The 17,397-nt window shown below is 44.0% G+C and overlaps 1 protein-coding gene across 5 annotated transcripts in view; it reads left to right on the top strand.

The window, feature by feature from the left end:
* The window catches only part of NECAB2 (N-terminal EF-hand calcium binding protein 2), a 381,306-nt gene that overhangs the window by 10,790 nt on the left and 353,119 nt on the right, over positions 1–17,397 (top strand). Inside the window, exon 1 of one of the 5 annotated variants that reach the window (XM_061594439.1) lies at positions 12,411–12,702. The exons of 3 other annotated variants lie outside the window; for them this stretch is intronic. The gene's annotated coding sequence lies outside the window, so the exon portion shown is untranslated. Of the gene's footprint in view, positions 1–12,410; positions 12,703–13,162; positions 13,214–17,397 lie in introns of those variants that run through there. One more of the 5 variants, XM_061594441.1, reaches the window with a different exon arrangement.

Raw genomic sequence — 17,397 nt, 5'->3', positions numbered from 1 at the left:
ATCCCAATTTGTCTCTGTTAGAGTTGCTTCTTGAGATTTGTTTTATTTTTAGATGTTTTTAAGATTTTTTTTAATGCTTTGTCCCTTGTTTGCTGATTCTGGGAGGAAGGGTGATGATGATGATGATGATGATGATAAATCTATAGACACTGTCAGAAGTGGACCTTAGGGAACTGCCAGAGCAAGAATCAGGGGTGGTACACAGTAGATACTATTGCTGCTATGGCCTAGCCTGAACGGAAAGCCTTTATAGACCACCTTTATCAGCAGGGCCAATCTCCAGTCTGGGTGGGCAGAGTTATTCTAGTCTACCAATCCTTTACTTCTCAGGGAACATTCTGATATATAGCCCTAGTGCAAGAGTGGGGAATCTTCTTCATCCCAATGACTGCATTCCCCTCTGGAGAGTCTTCTAGCGGCCACATGCCAGTAGCGGGCAGGGCCAGAGGCAAAAGTGGGTGGAGTAATAGATGTGGTTACCTTTGTACCATAGGCTACTTGTCTGCCACACAGACTTGTCTCTCTAGTCTCCATCCAGACAAGTGAGATGCCTTACCAAAGTTCAAGGGCAAATTCCAGCCAGGCAAAAGCATTCAAGGAGAGCAAGCAGTGGCGGCTGGTGGCTCCATGTCAGTAGGGCAGTGGAATCCATTCTGGGTTTTAGTCTGAACTTTCAAGGAACTGTCCAAGGTTCTTGAAAATTTGGATTAAAAGCTGGAGCAGATTCCACTGCCCCACTGACATGGAGTCACCAGCAGCCACAGAGGGCAAGAAGCAGTGTCTATGGGGGTGTGACCTGGGGAGGGGCTGTTGCCTTCAGAGAATCCCATGGGCCAGACAGAGAGTCTTTGAGGGCCACATTTGGGTCCCAGGCCAATCCTAATGACTCATCACATGGCGTAGCAAGACATACAGATCTATGAGTTTCTGGTTCTAACCAGGGTGTCTCCTGACATGTTCATTTCTTGAAAGGGTGGAACAAGTCTGTCCCAACTAATTCAGAAGGCTGGAACCAGGGATGCTTGAGGGATTTGATTTCAGTGGATTCTGATGTGAACTCATTTGATCTGCACATAATGCACAGATTGGAATGTAATTGTCCTTGAGATTTTGCACTTCTCCAGACTTTGTGATACTCTTCCCAGCTGAAAAACAAACAAAACAACCCCCCAAATGCATTTAAAAAGGAACTTTAAAAAATATAATATGTTTATGAATGTGTACATTGAGATAAGCTGTATATTTAAAAGCAAATGTTCTGATAATATACATAATGAAATACATTTTTGTGCAGATTTTGTAAAAGAAGTTGCAGATTAATGTGAAAAATGGGACAAAAATGGGTTTATGAATGAACAATTGTAGAGCAGTTACAGTTATTTCTGGATGAGACTGATTATCTAGATCCATCAAAATCTGGATTCAGACCTGGTTTTGGAACAGAATCGGCCTTGGTCACCCTGATGGATGACCTTTATCATGAGAGAGACAAAAGGAGTGCAACCCTATTACTTCTGCTCAATCTCTCAGCGGCATTTGATACCATTGGTCATGGTATACTCCTGGACCAACTCCGTGGGATGAGTATTGGGGGCACTGTATTACGGTGGTTCTGCTCTTACCTTCAGGGTCACATCCAGAGAGTAACACCAGGTGAGTGTTCCTCGGCCCTCTGACACTTGTGCTATGGGGTTCCGCAGGGTACTATTCTCTTCCCAATTCTATTCAACATCTATATGAAGCTGATGGGAGCAGTCATTAGGAATTTTGGAGCAAGGTGTCAGCAATATGAATCAGGAGAGGCTGTGAATGCTCTGGATTGGTGTCTGAATGCTGTAGTGAACTGGGTGAGGGCCAATAAACTGTGCTTGAATCCTGGGAAAATGGAGGCTCTTTGGGTAGGTGGTCCCCATGTCTGGGAGATAGGCATGTTACCTGTTCTGGATGGGGTTGTGTTCCCTCTGAAGGTCTAGGTCCATAGCCTAGGGGTACTCCTGGATTCATTTTTGTCACTATAGGCTCAAGTATCCTTTGTGGCTAGGAGTGCCTTTTACCAGCTCTGGTTCATCAGCTATGGCCGTTCCTGGACAGGGATAGCCTGACCTCTGTAGTCCATGCATTACTAATCTCAAGGCTGGATTACTGCAATGTGCTTTATGTGGGGCTGCCCTTGGCCCTGGTTCATAAGCTCCAGCTGGTGCAAAATACAGCAGCCAGATTGCTGATGGGAGCAAATGGCTGACAACATGTAACACTTTTAAAATATCTGCAACTTTTAAAATATCTGCACTGGCTGCCCATCCGCTACCAAGCCAGGTTCAAGGTCCTTGTATTAATTTACAAAGCCCTGAACAATTAGGTCCAGGGTACCTTAGGAACCCACCTGAACCCTTATGTCCCTGCTCGATCACTGAGATAATCTGCAGGAATGGTGCTGGTCATTCCCTGAGCTGGTAAGGCTCATTTAACATCGACACAAAATCAAACCTTCAGTATCATCGGCCCAGTTCTCTGGAGTGCTCTGCCAACAGAGATTCAGCAGGTGCCTTGTGTTTTAACTTTTAAACTGCCTGCTGAAAGCCTTTCTGTTCCACCAGGCTTATGCAGGCAATTATCTTTTTTTGACCTTTGTTTTTACTGTATTTTTAATGGTTTTTATTCTATGATTGTTGTTGTTAATGTGTTATAAACTACTTTGAAGTTTTTCACAAAATAGCAGTATACAAAGATTTTATAAATAAATAAATAAAAATAAATAAATATAAATATAAACATATGCAATATTGACTTAGGATTGTATCCAACTAAGTCCAACTCAGAGTAGATCCACTAAAATTAATGGACCCAGGTATGTCTATTAATTTCAGTGGGTTTACTCCAAACAGGATACTAACACTGAATACAATCCATGGTTTGGAAGGAGATTGATCCTTCCATCCCTCAGTGGAGCCCGTGAAGTTTAGGCCCAGAGTTGGCATGCCATGTACTCTATTGCTGATGCCCGAGGTGCAGCTTTAAGCCACCTTGTGATCAGGCCCACCTTGGTGCAAGATTTCTCTCCCCTACCCCCATTGTATTTGATAAGTAGTCTGGGATGTTTGGCAGATGAGAAATAAGAACAGCAGATTAAAATGTATTTCCTCCCAGGCTGGGCTGTTCCCAGGCAATTATCACTTTGCTGGCAAAGGACACAGTAACGAACTTTTCATCATGAGTTTTTGGGAATGCTGCAGCAGTGTCTTCTGAGGGTTAAGTTATGCAATGTAGTAATTTCACAGGGAGGGATTTGAGAGCTGGTTTGGGGATGCATTTCTGTCAAACTATGTATGGCCTGTCAGTTTTGCAATCCTTTCATGTAGAAGCCGGTCTAGAACACGTCCTTTCAGGAGAATGGATTATGTCTTTTATGGTCAAAGGAAAGGAACAAGTCGACACACACTTTGGAAGATGCCATCTCTGTTAAGGTGCAGAGGTGTTCTCCACACCCAGGCACTGAAAAGCACATAGCTAGCATGTGAAGCAGAATGTGGTACTTTCTTAATTTTCTTATTCAGCCTACAATAGGAATGGATCTGTTAATGTCGGGTGTGTCCTCTCATTCCCTAATGCCAGTCCTAAACCAAAGCCCCAGCTGCCATCCTGTACTCACTTAGCTGGGAATAAGCCCCATTAAACACAATTAAACACACTTACTGCTGCAGTAGACATGTATACTGTTTTGCTGCAAGATAACTATACAGTGAATTCTTAATGAGTGTCTGGACATTAGTTCCTGCACAGCAAGAGACATGCCTAAGCATATTTGCAAAGTTTTCACATTTTGCATTAGCCATGGGGGGAGGAGTTATTTAACATTCCCCTGCACTTATTGTGCAGTAGTATTTGCAGAAAATGTTTTCCAGGCACTACCTGATCTCAGGTGAACCCAGTACAGAAAAGATCTATCCTGGTTGCCAGAGAAAAAGGAAGAGCAAACTATGGAGATTCCAAGGGCTAGAAAAAAAGATGAAAGCAGGAAAAGTGCACTAGAACCAGCAGCTCTTTAGGACCCCAGGGATTCCTACTACCTGGTGTTCAAACAACTCCCTTATCAATCACAGCTCTGACTTCACTAATTGACCAAAAACACTGGCAAGCAGGAACAGCCAGACTCACTTCTTTCACAGAAATCATTTAGAAGGGTACCGGCATATTTTGCTTCATAACTTTCTTTCTAGGTGGGCTGGAGACTTAATTTAAAAATGAAAGTTCAGAATCTGGAGCCCCTTCTGGAAATGCCCCAATGAAGGCCTCTGTGGGCTCCATGATGCTCGCAGGCTCTGGAGTGGCGAACCCGCCCGGTTGACACTGACTTGCAGCAGCTTTCTAGGTTTTCAGTCGGGGAGCAATTCCACTTCTTCCTGGAGATGCCCTAGGTTGAACCCGGGACCTTCTACATGTAAAGCAGATGCACTACCACTAAACTACCTCTCCTAATCAAATGTATTTAGGCAAAAGAGCTAGTGGCACAAAAGCTAAAATTAGGGACAGCTCAATAGACCAAGAAAAAGAGAGACAGAAAGACAGATAGACAGAGAGGTGGAGTTAGGTCAAAATGCTGTTATGTTCCAGAAAAAACAAAAACAATTTGAATCCATATTGTATTGAACCTTCTAAAACAGATAAAATGGGAGCTGGACTATTTCACAAATTTAATCTTTCATCTTCTGTTAATTGAAGTTTGTTCTATTTCCAGATAATCATAAAATGAAACCACAACAGAAGGCAGCAATGATCTTTCTGAGCTCAGAATTTCTCCTATGGCTGAGTCTTATTATTTTTTCATTTTTTAAATCTCTTAACTCAGGCATGAGGAACCTCCAGCCCAGGGACCAAATGTGACCCCCCAGGTTTCTCTGTCTGGCCCTTGGGACTCCCCCCGTACCCCACCCTCCTCCCAGGCCATGCCTCTCACTGGCCCTTGAGTGTTGCATCCTCCTTGAGTGTTTATCCTTGAACACTAATAATGCCTTTTTCTTGCCTGGATAAATCAATCTCTCTCTCTGTCTCTGTGTGTGTGTGTGTGTTTGTGTGTTTGCAAATATCCCCTTCTTAGGGAAGGTGATTGAGAGGGTTGTGGCTCAGCAACTGCAAGTACTCTTGGATGAAACAGATTATCTTGACCCATCCCAGTCTGGGTTCAGGCCTGGTTATGGGACTGAATCGGCCTTGGTCACCCTGATGGGGTCACTCCTTTATCGGGAGAAGGACAGGTGGAGTGCGACCCTGTTATTCTTACTTGATCTCTCAGCGGCTTTTCATACCATTGACCATGGTATCCTTCTTGGCCAACTTGGTGAGATGGTATTGGAGGCACTGTTTTACAGTGGTTCCAATCCTGTCTCCAGGGTCTCTCTCAGAGAATAGCATTGGGTGACTGTCTATCAGGCCCCTGGCAGCTGTGCTGTGGGGTGGCACAGGGTACCATCTTGTCCCCCATGCGGTTTAACATCTATATGAAGCCCTTTGGAGCAGTCATCAGGAGATTTGGGGCAAGGTGTCAGCAGTATGTTGATGATACCCAGCTCTATTTCTCCGTAACATCTGAATCGGGAGAGGCCGGACTTCCCAGGAGGATCCCTCCGCCTGTGCTGCCTCTGAGACGGGCTCCCGTCTTGGATGAAACTTATCCAGTTTTAAATTCAGTCAGAAGGGTTTTTTCTGACTGGGGATGATTTCTTCCGGATAAGGAAGAAGCGTGAGATCTGCCACATAGTTTTGTTTTGATTGTTGGAGCCTGGAATTCGTCAGAATTGTCTGTCTTCCAGCAGTTCAGACAGAGCGAGGATTTTATGCTAGCTCAGCTGGATAAGTGACCCGTTTTTTTTTTAACGGACTAGCAGGCAAACCTCCTGTCTACATTTATCATTTTCTTATCTATATAGCTAAAGAGATTTGTCAAAGTAACAGCAATTAAGATAACCTAGATGAGGTAAGACTTTCCTTCTTTATTTACGGAACTAAGGGGGAAGAAAATATAAATAGCTTATCTTTTTTTTTTATTGCAAAAAGCTGACATGGAAAATTGCGTTTTAAAGATTACAACGGATGAGAGCTTTCTGATTGGGAGAGATAAGAAATCTTTTTGATTTACAAGACTTTTGTGTAATATATATAAGGGACTATTTTTTCTGATCTACTTTTTTGTTGTTGTTATTGACGAATCTGCTCATTCTCTCTGCTACTAGTTATTTGAACGCTGTGAACTAAAAGCTGTTTTTGCACTTCTGGACATTTAAGAGATAAGGACTGTCTAGCGTGTGACGTTAGTTGGTTGGAAAGATTAACTCCTTTGTAACTGGATAAAGAAATAAACTGCTCTTTGCTTGGGACATTGAAAATTGAAGGAGTTTTGTTCTTTTGGTTTTAAGAATGGCAATTAAGAAGATCATGGATGTACAAGAAGGGACTTTATTTCTAGACATGCTTCAGAAAATAATGGATGGGATTAACTCAATAAAACAAGAACTGAGAAATAATAGACAAGCGTGGAGAACTGAATTTCATGAAATGAGACAGGAGCTGAAAGAAACTCAGGATTCTATGAGAAAGGAGAATAAAGATAGATCTGGAAAACAAAAAAAGGATGAAAGAGAAATTAAAGGCAAGGTTCAATCTATGGAGATTGGCTTAAATATGGACATGAAAAAAGATTTGGATTTCCTGGTTGTGACGGATCCTGGAGATAAATATTACAGTTTGGAATACACCGCTGTCTCTGAAGGAATTGAAGAGATTGGAGATAAAGAGATTATCGGTTCAAAAAAATTCCTGGACTGGAAGGATTTCATGGAACTTGAAATGGAGAAAGTTAATAGAATTAATCCCTGTTTTGTGTCAATGGAAAAACCTTCAAGAAATGTACTAGTGTATCATGTGGAAAAGAGGAGCAGAGATGCGGCTTTGAAACAATACTTCAGTGTTACGTTTGGATTTGATGGTAAGAAAATATCTGTGATGGAGGAAATTCCTATCAGACTTTTATTATATGACTATGACAGCAAGATTTTTGGGTGCGTAAAGATGGAAGATGGACCCAATATGGATAATGACAGAAGAGCGATTTGAAACTACTGGACTCAGTAGATTTGATGAGTTGGATTAATTGACATGTTTATTTAGAAAAAAAATTGATTGACATATATCTTAAGGATTGGAAACTTCTCTTCGACTTTTTGTGGAAGATTAAAATGATATGATGTTAATGAGATTTGAAACCAACTAAGATAAGTGCTGGAGGAAGGTGATTTTATAATCTATTAAGAGATAGGTCTGTTATATATTATAGATTTATAGTTGAATTATAGTGTTTTGAAATTACTGGATTTAGTAGATTTGATGAGCTGGATTAATTGGCATGTTTATTTAGAAAAAAAATTGATTGATATATATCTCAAGGATTGGAAACTTCTCTTTGACTTTTTGTGGAAGATTAAAATGATAGGATGTTAATGAGATTTGAAACCAACTAAGATAACCGCTGGAGGAAGGTGATTTTATAATCTATTAAGAGATAGGTTTGTTATATATTATAGATTTATAGCTGAACTATGACAAATCGGAAGTCAATATTTTTATATATATGTATTTTTTTTTGTATTGTATTAGTTATTGATTTGTGTTTTCTTTTTGTATTTTGGTTTTGAAAATTAGAATAAAAATTAATTGAAAAAAAAATGAATCGGGAGAGGCCATGCAAACCCTGGACCGCTGCCTGGACTCGGTGGTGTGCTGGATGAGGGCCAATAAACTGAGTCTGAATCCTAGCAAGACAGAGGCACTGTGGGTTGGTGGTTCCCGAGTTCAGATAATTGGTCAGTTGCCTGCTTTGGATGGGGTTGTACTCCCTCGGAAAGAGCAGGTCCGTAGCCTGGGGGTACTCCTGGATCCATCTTTGTCGCTAGAGGCCCAGGTGACCTCAGTGGCTAGGAGTAGCTTTTACCAGCTTCGGCTGGTGAGACAGCTGCAGCTGTTTCTGGACTGGGATAGCCTGACCACTGTTGTCCACACACTGGTAACCTCCAGGCTGGATTACTGTAATGCACTTTATGTGGGGCTACCCCTGAGGTTGGTCAGGAAGCTGCAGCTGGTGCAAAATGCGGCGGTGAGATTGCTCACTGGGGCAAGGTATCGCCAACATGTCACCCCGCTGCTGAAAGAATTGCACTGGCTGCCCATTTGCTACCAGGCCAAGTTCAAGGTTCTAGTTTTGGTGTCCAAAGTCCTATACAGCTCAGGATCAGGATACCTGAAAGACTGTCTTGCCCCTTATACACCCAGTCGATCACTGCGCTCTGCAGGTGAGGGCCTCCTGCAGATACCACCTTATCAGGAGGTTCGTTCTGCACAATATGGGAAACGGACCTTTAGTGTAGCAGCACCTACCCTGTGGAATTCCCTCCTTTTGAATATTAGGCAGGCGCTATGCTATCTTTTCGGCGCCTTTTGAAGACTTTCCTCTTTCACCAAGCCTTTTAGGTTGAGACCTATCCCAGTCTGCATCTGTGTTAGAATTGCTTAATATGTTTTTTAATAATGTTTTTAACCCTTTTTTAAAGTTGTTTTTAAAAAAAATGTTTTTAACGCTATTTTAATGTATTTTAAGATCTGTTTTTATGATGTTTTAAAGTGTTTTAGCGCTTTGTTTGCCGCCCTGGGCTCCTGCTGGGAGGAAGAGCGGGATACAAATTAAATAATAAATAAATAAATAAACTAGTTTACTGTACAACTGTAAAATTTACATTCATTGTTCCACCCACTTTTGCCTCTGGCCCTGCCCACCACTAGGCATGTGGCCCTCGAAGATTTCTCAAAATGGAATGCGGCCCTTGAGTTGAAAAAGGTCCCCCACCCATCTAAACTCCTTATCTTTGTGGCATTTTGTTTTTCGCTACATGATATATGCGGTAGATCATAATACAAAGCTGTGCTTGTTGCATCCGAAGTCATGCATGTCTTTACGAGCGGTGTTAAAGAGAATATACTCTTGTCAAATCTTGGCAATCCTTTGTGCTGCTTCCCCATTTCTGTAGTTATTTATCATATAGCAACCTTGCTCAGAGGGGATTGCCAGTCAGCAGCCGCTTCAGCATGGCTATGAATGTGACAGGGACTCTGCACTTCTTGTTTCTTGCTAAAGCAGCATGAGATTAGGGAGACAGGAAGTCCTGATGCATGCATAACTTTAATATCATGTGTGGCGACAGGCAACATGAAATGGTAAGGCAGTATGATGACCAAAGCTATGATTTGTCATGAGTTATCACAATCAGGCTCAGCTCTGGGTCTAAGAGGCCTACTGCAAAAGGTGTCCTGCCCTCCTCCCACATCAGGAGATTCCTGGCTTACCTGGCACAGCAGTGGGTGGCTGTGAGCTCCATCTTAAATTTTCCACAATCAACAGTTGCTGGGGCCCATTGGGACTTGTAGGGCGGAAGGCAGAGAGACCAACAGTAGGTGGAGCCAAGCCAATGATAAGCAAGGCAACCCCATGGTTGGATTTAAGTAAGTAGGCAGGGAGGGGGGGATGGCTGAGAACTAGCGATAAGCTCCGTTTCTGCAATAATTGGATTTGCCATTGGATTAATTATTGTATCTGATATTCTCTATCTTGTCTGAGAGAATTTTGAAGTAGCAATTCTCCACACATAGTTTCAGATTCATTCTTTTTCTTCTTTTCCAATTCTTTACTCACTTTGAAATTATTAATAGTGTGAGTTTGTAGAAATCTACTTCCTACAATATGTGAGCTCTTCAAATGTGTATTCCTTTCACTGATGTCAATGAAGTGTTGATTGTAACTGACAGACAGAAAGCAGCAGGGGGGAATGAAGTGCTGATTGTAAGCAGCAGGGGGGAAGATGATGACTTCATTATCTGCCTTCATCTGCTCTGCAGTGCACTTGAAAAGGAATGGAAACAGGCAATCATTAGAGTTCAGAATAAAGATCAATATCAGTGGAGACTTGTGAATAAATAGCAACCGTAATATTGATAATTCTCTGCAAAGCAAAAAATGAATTGGAGGAGATCAGAAAAATGAAAACATATTGGAGGAAAAAGGAATTGGATTGTTAATGACCACCAGGAGGCCACACTTAAAAGTGAAACATAAAAAAGGAGAGGATTCCATCCCTAGAACAGACTGAGGTTTGTTTGTTTGTTTATGATATTCATTAGTCGCTTTTTTCCAAAATGAAGCTCAGTGACTTACAAAAAAAAATCTCAAAAACATATACAGAATAAAGATAACAGTACAAAAGCATACCAAGCAAAACTCAATACAATAAATAGAACAATACAATAAAAATCGCAACACACAATACAACTCAAATATAGGTTTTCTACTATTCCCCTCCTGTTTCCAAAACTCAGAACCTACTAGTTCAGCCATCGTAGCCAAGAACCCCCCCCCCCGGCTTAGGCTACAGGAAGCCCGACTTCAGGTATGTTTGGTGGCAGAAGCCACCTCAGAAACAAACAGGACGCTACCGCATTGGAGATGGAAGCAGGATGCCTCCGCATGCCAAGCAGAGCATCTCTGCTGATGCAGGAAGGCCATGGGGCAACCCAGCTGGTGGCCCCCACCTGTGTGGGTTCAGAGGTGCGGCTTCAGGTGGGAGCTCTTGATGTAGATCTTCTCGCAGCTGGCTTAAGAGCAGGTGTAGATGGCAGTCCATTTGGGAGGCCAGAAGCGGCATCCCCTCTTGGGCTTGGCTTCCAACAGCTCCAATGAGGAGGAGGGCAGGGTGAGCAAGGCCCCCCAGGGCAGAGGCCTGGAAGGGGAGGCTCTCCTCAAAGAAGCCGGAGGCACTCAAGTGTGGATGGGACTAGTACTGGAGTGGGTGGGTGAAGGCCAGGTGGTAAGGTGGCAGCAGAGGTGGCTGCAGGGGCACTCCTCAGTCCTCAGAGGCTGCCAGGAGGTCATCAGAGCTGAGCCGTGGGTCTGCAAGGAGCCGGCGGCCAGCATACAGGGCGTGGGGTTGCCCTCCTGTTTGATTCCAAGGCAGGGCTGTGGTGCCAGGCCCGTAGTCCATCTCCATCTCCAGCCTGATGCTCTCCACCACGGCAGCGGCCCGGCAAAATTTTGCCAGATAGGCATGCGTAGCCCCAGGTAGGGAGTTAGTTTTGTTTTCCTTTCCCAGGTTGGTGGGACAATACCCCATTCACCCTAATGGAGTAGTCTCCACAGTACCTCAAGTGATGCTATGTCAGGGGCAACTAAAAATACCAGCTTTCAGGCCCAGCCACTCAACACAGGGGGCCCAGCTGGAGTGCTGAGGCTCTGGCAGCTGCTGAAGGGTGCTAGGTGATGACATGAGGCAGGCCTGAGCACATTTATATCCCACTCTTCCTCTAAGAAGCTCTGGGTGCCATATATGGTTATGCTTACCTCAATTTATATTCTGAACATCTCTGTGAGGTAATTTTGGCTGAGAGCGACCAAGTAAGAACCTGGCCCAGGGTGACCTAGCGTGGTCTGAGTTGGGGGGGGGGATTCAAACCAAAGTCTCCTGGGTTGAAGTCCAGCACTCTAACCACTACACCACACTGGTTCTGATGCCCACTCTCATGTTGCTGTTGTTGTCTATTTGCTATGGTTAAAGAGGCAGTACATTTCAGAATGTCATGCCTGACCTAGGCCTGCCAGGATGTCTCCTCCTTCAATGAAGATATCGATGTCTGAAGACTTTTGGGGGCTTTCTGCCTCTAGGGCTACCCTAGATACTCCCAGCATCTCCAGAAAAGCAATGGGAGGCCCATCCGCAGCAGAGGATCTGGAGGTACCCCTGGATGAGGTTCCTGATTCACCTGTGGCAGCTCCTTCACCTAAGGAATCAGAGGGGGAGGTTGAAAGACCTCTAAGCAGTGGTGGCTGGTGCCCACTGGGACTGGTAGAGTGGAAGGCAGGGGACGCAAATAGTAGGGGTACCAGAGCCAATGACAGGCAGAGCCAGCTAATTCTAGTTTTGTCCCCATCCTCCTCCCTGCTGAGTTCAACAAAGGACAACACTGAGACTAAGGACAAGGAAGATGGCAAGCCATGCCACCCCCTAGAAGGGTCATAAGTAAGAAGGCAAGGAGGTAGGGGCTGCCTGAGAGCAGGCTGAGTCTGGCAGGGCATCTCATTAGCCCTTATAGGCCAGCCCCTCTAAGCCCCAGGGAATGCTAGCATCAGAAGGTGCAGGCAGCCACCTTTCAACAGTGTGTGCTCCTCAAGATCCAGAAGAACCAGACTCCTCTTGAGTTTAGGGCCTCCTTATGGCCAAGGAATCTTGGAGGATGGGCTAACCAGTTACACCTGGGTCTGGGTGACCAGCTTACATAAGCTAAAGCTTTCCATTGCAGATTGTTAGTTGCTGGAACAACAGAGGACCTTAGCTTTGTGCAGCCAAGTTTCTTGTGCTGACTGACCTGGTGTTACTGATCCCTCGTAATACCTTCCTGTTGGAATCCTACCTAACTTTGGACTGCTTTGCTGTGTTTGACTTCGGTCCTACCTCATGATCCTGTGATTGGACCACATGCCCACCTGCTGACTGCCTTGGTGTGCTTGACCTCAGCTTCTCCTTATGACCCAGTGTTTCTGGATTGCGCTGAGATTTGACTGCTACAAGACCAAGGCAGGGCAAGAACCGTATCTGGAAAATACCACCCCAAAATGTAAGTGTCATGATCCCAACTCCTGCATCTAGCAGTGATCTTGAATACAGAGTCGGATGCTGTAGGAGTGCCAGATGGGGAGCTGGGCCAAGGTAACAGGCTCAGAGCTGACTGCTGAAGACAGGGAGACCGTTGCGCCTGAGGCTGTTGGACAGGAACCTGGAAAGGAACCTCCCAGAGTGCCAGGGCCTATTTGACAAGAGCCTGGACTCTCATGGGCACCTTTCCCTGAGCCTGAAAAAACAGATGCCTCCCATTGCACATCACCAGTCTGGGAATGCACCAGGAGAGAGGCTGTGGAGCAGAGGAAGAGACCCCATCTTCAGGTCAGAGGGTTGGCCCTTTATGGCTCTGCAGTTCTCTCAAGGGGGTGGGGCCTGAAGGAGGGAGACTGGAGACAGAGGCTTAAAACGCTTCCTAATGGTTGATGGAGCAAGTTGTTTGACCTAGCAACCTTCGGCCAGCCTGATTGCTCTCTCTGTGGGATCTAGCATCAAACCAGAGCATGATGGTAAGTGTTCCTCTGGGCAGTTGTAAATGAGTAGTCCAACCCACATGGGTATGTCCAAAAGATAATATCATGGTATTATTTATCATTATTTATTTATTAGATTTATATCGTGCCCTTCCTCCCAGTTGGTGCCTAGGGTGGCATTGTGGTGATAGCTGCACCAACAGTTTTGTGACTGAATTATACATGAATTAAAGTAGCAAGCAGGCCTACAAAGATGAAAGATGACCTATTTAATTGTTATCTATTGCATTTGTGTTCCACCTTTCCTCCAAGAAGCTCAAGGTGGTGTACATGGTTCTCCTTCTCCTCATTTAATCCCCACAATAAACCTGTGAGGTAGGCTAGGCTGAGAGGCAGTGACTGGCCCAAGGTCACCCAGTGAGATTCATGGCTGAGTGGGGATTTGAATGCTGGTCTCCCAGGTCCCGATCCAGCAGTCTAACTACCATACCACACTGGCTCTCTATGACTAGCCTAGGCTTTAGTATTGCAAAAGGAACGTGACTGCCCTTTGGCCCGGGAAGATCATCACTATGCCTGGAACTTCTGACATGATGTTACAATCTATTTTTCTGGCTAGTGAAACCCTTTCAGAAGTCTTAATCTACTTTAGGGATCATTAGGAAAGGTATAGAAAATAAAATTGCTGATATCATGAAGCTGTTATTCAAATCTATGGTGTGGCTGCATTTGGAATACTGTGTACAGGTCTGGTTGCCTCTCATCCAAAAGGATATTGTAGAGTTGAAAAGGGTTCAGAAAAGGGCAAGCAAAATGATCAAGGGGATGGAGCAACTCCCCTGTGAGGAAAAGTTGCTGCATTTGGGGCTTTGCTGTTTAGAGAAAAGATGAGTCAGAGGTGACATGAAAGAAGTGTGTAAAATTATGCATGGCACGGAGAAAGTGGATAAAGGTTTTTCTCCCTCTCTCATAACCCTAGAACTTCTGAAGACCTTCCTCTTTCAACAAGCCTTTTAAGTGGAGACCGTATCCCAGTTCATGTCTGTTTTGGAATTGCTTTTTAAGATGTTTTGAAATATTTTTTTTTAAATGTTTTTAAAATGTTTTCTTCTTGAGATGTTTTGAGTGTTGTCTCTTGTTTGCCACCCTGGGCTCCTTCTGGGAGGAGAGGTCAGATATAAATTTAATAAATAATAAAAACAATAGCAATAAACTCCTGGACATCCAATGAAGCTGAATGTTGGAAAATTCAGGATGGACAAAAGAAACTACTTCACGCACAGTGTGCCTAGTTAAGCTGTGGAATTGGCTTCCACAAAAGGCTGAGATGGCCACCAACTTGGATGGCTTTAAAGGAAGATTAGACAAATTCATGGAAGATAAAGCTACCAATGACTACTAGCCATGATGGCAATGTTCTGCCTCAACGGTCAGAGGCAATATGCTTCTGAAACCAGCTGCTGGAAGCTGCAGTTGGGGAAAGTGCTGTTGCGCTCAGGTCCTGCTTGCGGGCTTCCCCTGGGCATCAGGTTGGCCACTGTGTGAACAGGCTGCTGGACTAGATGGGCCATTGACCTGATCCAGCAGGCTCTTCTGATGTTCTTTTCACTGTTACTGAATTGTGTCCTGTTACCAGCATGCTGTATGTCAGATTCCAACTTTTTTTTAAAAGTTTTTTTATGTTTTATGTTTTTAACGTTGTTTTGTTTTAATGGATTTTAAGGTCTTGTTATGATGTTTTAAAGTGTTTTTAGTGTTTCTGTTTGCCGCCCTGAGCTCCTGCTGGAAGGAAGGGCGAGGTATAAATAAAATAATAAATGAATGAATGAATGAATGAACATTACTCTTGCCTGCACATCCAGGTTTATCCCTCCATTTCAGATTACTGTGAACATTATAGCTATTTCGCCATGATCTTGCTTGTAACAAAATTCTGCTTGAAAGCAGAAGATCTTGGGCTGCTACTTGGGAAGAAGGAATGTAAGCAACTTCTTCTTCCCTATTGAGAAAAGCTATTTGACCTTTTAAATAAGGCAGCTTCTACACGACGAAGACTGAATAAATATAGAAATGTTTTGTGTTCATAGTAGTAATGTGTAATCATAACTGCACTTCATCAGTAAGATGTATGAGGTACGTTAGCAGTTCCTTATCAAATTCCTTACCTTTTTAGGGAGTTGCCAATTTTAGTCTGTGGTTTGGTCAATATTTATACTGCTGACCGTGCCAAGTGCAGTGTTGTATAACATATCAATGGATCATTTTTTATAGTTTCGCATGGGCTATTTAACTTTCAGATAGTAAAGGGAGGGAATGGAGGAGTGCAAGTAGCCAACAGGAGTAGCACAGAAAACAAGGCAAATGTCAAACCCTTGCCTAATAGGCTTTTTGGTTGTACTTAATTGCTGCGTTATTGATGTAGTAGTTTTCAATAGCAACCCGGCTTTCGCAACGTGGGTTCCCTCTTGCAACAGCCCTGTAGGTTGCAATTATCCCATTTTTAGCATGGAGGGTAAATGAATACAAGCTGTGTATGGAAATAACAATAGAGTTATGAAATTGTGCATGATGTATAACAAGGCTGAGGGATCTGAGGGCCGCATTCTCCTCGGGGCAGCCATCTGAGGGCCACCAGCCATTGGTGATAGGGCTAGAGATAGAAGTGGGCAGGCTGATAAGTGTACATTTTTACTTTTGACCATTACGTGAGTGGCCGCATACACTCACTCGTTCCTTGCTATCCTTCAAGCAAAAAGCATGATCAGAGATCAAGGGCATGTTCCAGCCAGCCAAAAACTCTTGGAGTGTGAAGCAGGGCCACTTATGAGTGTGGCTTGGGGGAGATCCAGGGGCCACATAAAGAGGCCTGGAGGGCCACATTTGTCCTGCAGGCCTGAGCTTCTTCACCCTGTTGTATTTTCTTCACTCCTTCCCAGAGCTTGGAAAAGTTACTTTTTTGAACTACAACTCCCATCAGCCCCAGCCAGCATGGCCACTGGATTGGTCTGATGGGAGTTGTAGTTCAAAAAAGTAACTGTTCCAAGCTCTGCTCCTTCCCCAAAACTAGAACTTGTGTTCATTGAATGGCATTGGTCGTCTTGAGGCATTCTGCCTGAGAGGGCAAAAGAGTGTAGAGGGACTAGGGGTAGGTGGGTGTCCCATCTCCAAGGTTGTTAAACATGCTCCCTCCGCTCCTGATCTTTTGCTCTCAGGTTCCCAGACTGAGCAGCTGATGAAAATCATTGTCTGCACTGAATCTACTGTCAATCAAACAAATGTACTTCTTGTTCCATGATATCATCAGGCCTTTCATGTCGTTGGCTCTGCCCCCAGTATTGCAGGGCCAGGCTAGCTCCTGCCCTGAGTCACATCATGGGAGGGGGGTTCAAGGATCAAAGCAAAGCCTTGTAAGAAGTTGCTGCAGGAGAGGGAGTTGCTGCAGGAGAGGGACTGCAAGTCGCATCATAGGAGGGGGGTTTCAAGGACCAAAGTGAAGACTTGTAAAAAGTTGCTGCAGGAGAGGGACTGAGAGTCACATAGTGGGAAGTGAAGCCTTGCAAGAAGTTGTTGCAGGAGAGGGAGTTGCTGCAGGAGAGGGACTGCAAGTCACATCATGGGAGGGGGGCGTTAAGGACCAAAGTGAATTTTTCATACCCCGTACTTATTTTTGCCATTGCCAGGAAATGTAATATTGCCGACCTGGGAATATACTGTTATATCTGTAGTGTTTAAAAGTTGTTTTCCTTGTTTGATGTTATATTTGCTGTTTGATCATTCTTGTTGTATGACATTGTTCTTGGAATTGTCAATTTTGAGATGTGTTGCTGTTCCCTTTGTCTTAAGCCATTTTGAGAGCAATTTTCTTTTTTTGTGGAAAGATAGCATACAAATAAGATCAGGATGAAGGACAATGAAGATGCCTGCAGATTGAATGTGGATATTAGAAGCAGGGCTAGAGCATGTGTATGACCCTGGGGGTGCGGCCAAGGGTACAGCCCCTCTCCCTGGTTATTGTGTGATATCCCTTCATGCAAGTAGCATATGCAAGCTTGGGAAGCTATTGGCTTATGAAATGTATTCCCTCCCACCGCACCCACCCTGAAAAAATGACGATAGCTGACTTAGATGGCATTACAGGGTGGATTAGACATATTCATGGCAGAGGAAAGGATTACCAGTGGCTGCTAGCAATGATGCTAAACAGATTCTCAGTTTTTAGA

Source organism: Rhineura floridana, chromosome 13 (assembly GCF_030035675.1).
Source record: "Rhineura floridana isolate rRhiFlo1 chromosome 13, rRhiFlo1.hap2, whole genome shotgun sequence".
Lineage (NCBI taxonomy): Eukaryota > Metazoa > Chordata > Lepidosauria > Squamata > Rhineuridae > Rhineura > Rhineura floridana.
This window is presented reverse-complemented; position numbering and strand designations above follow the sequence as displayed.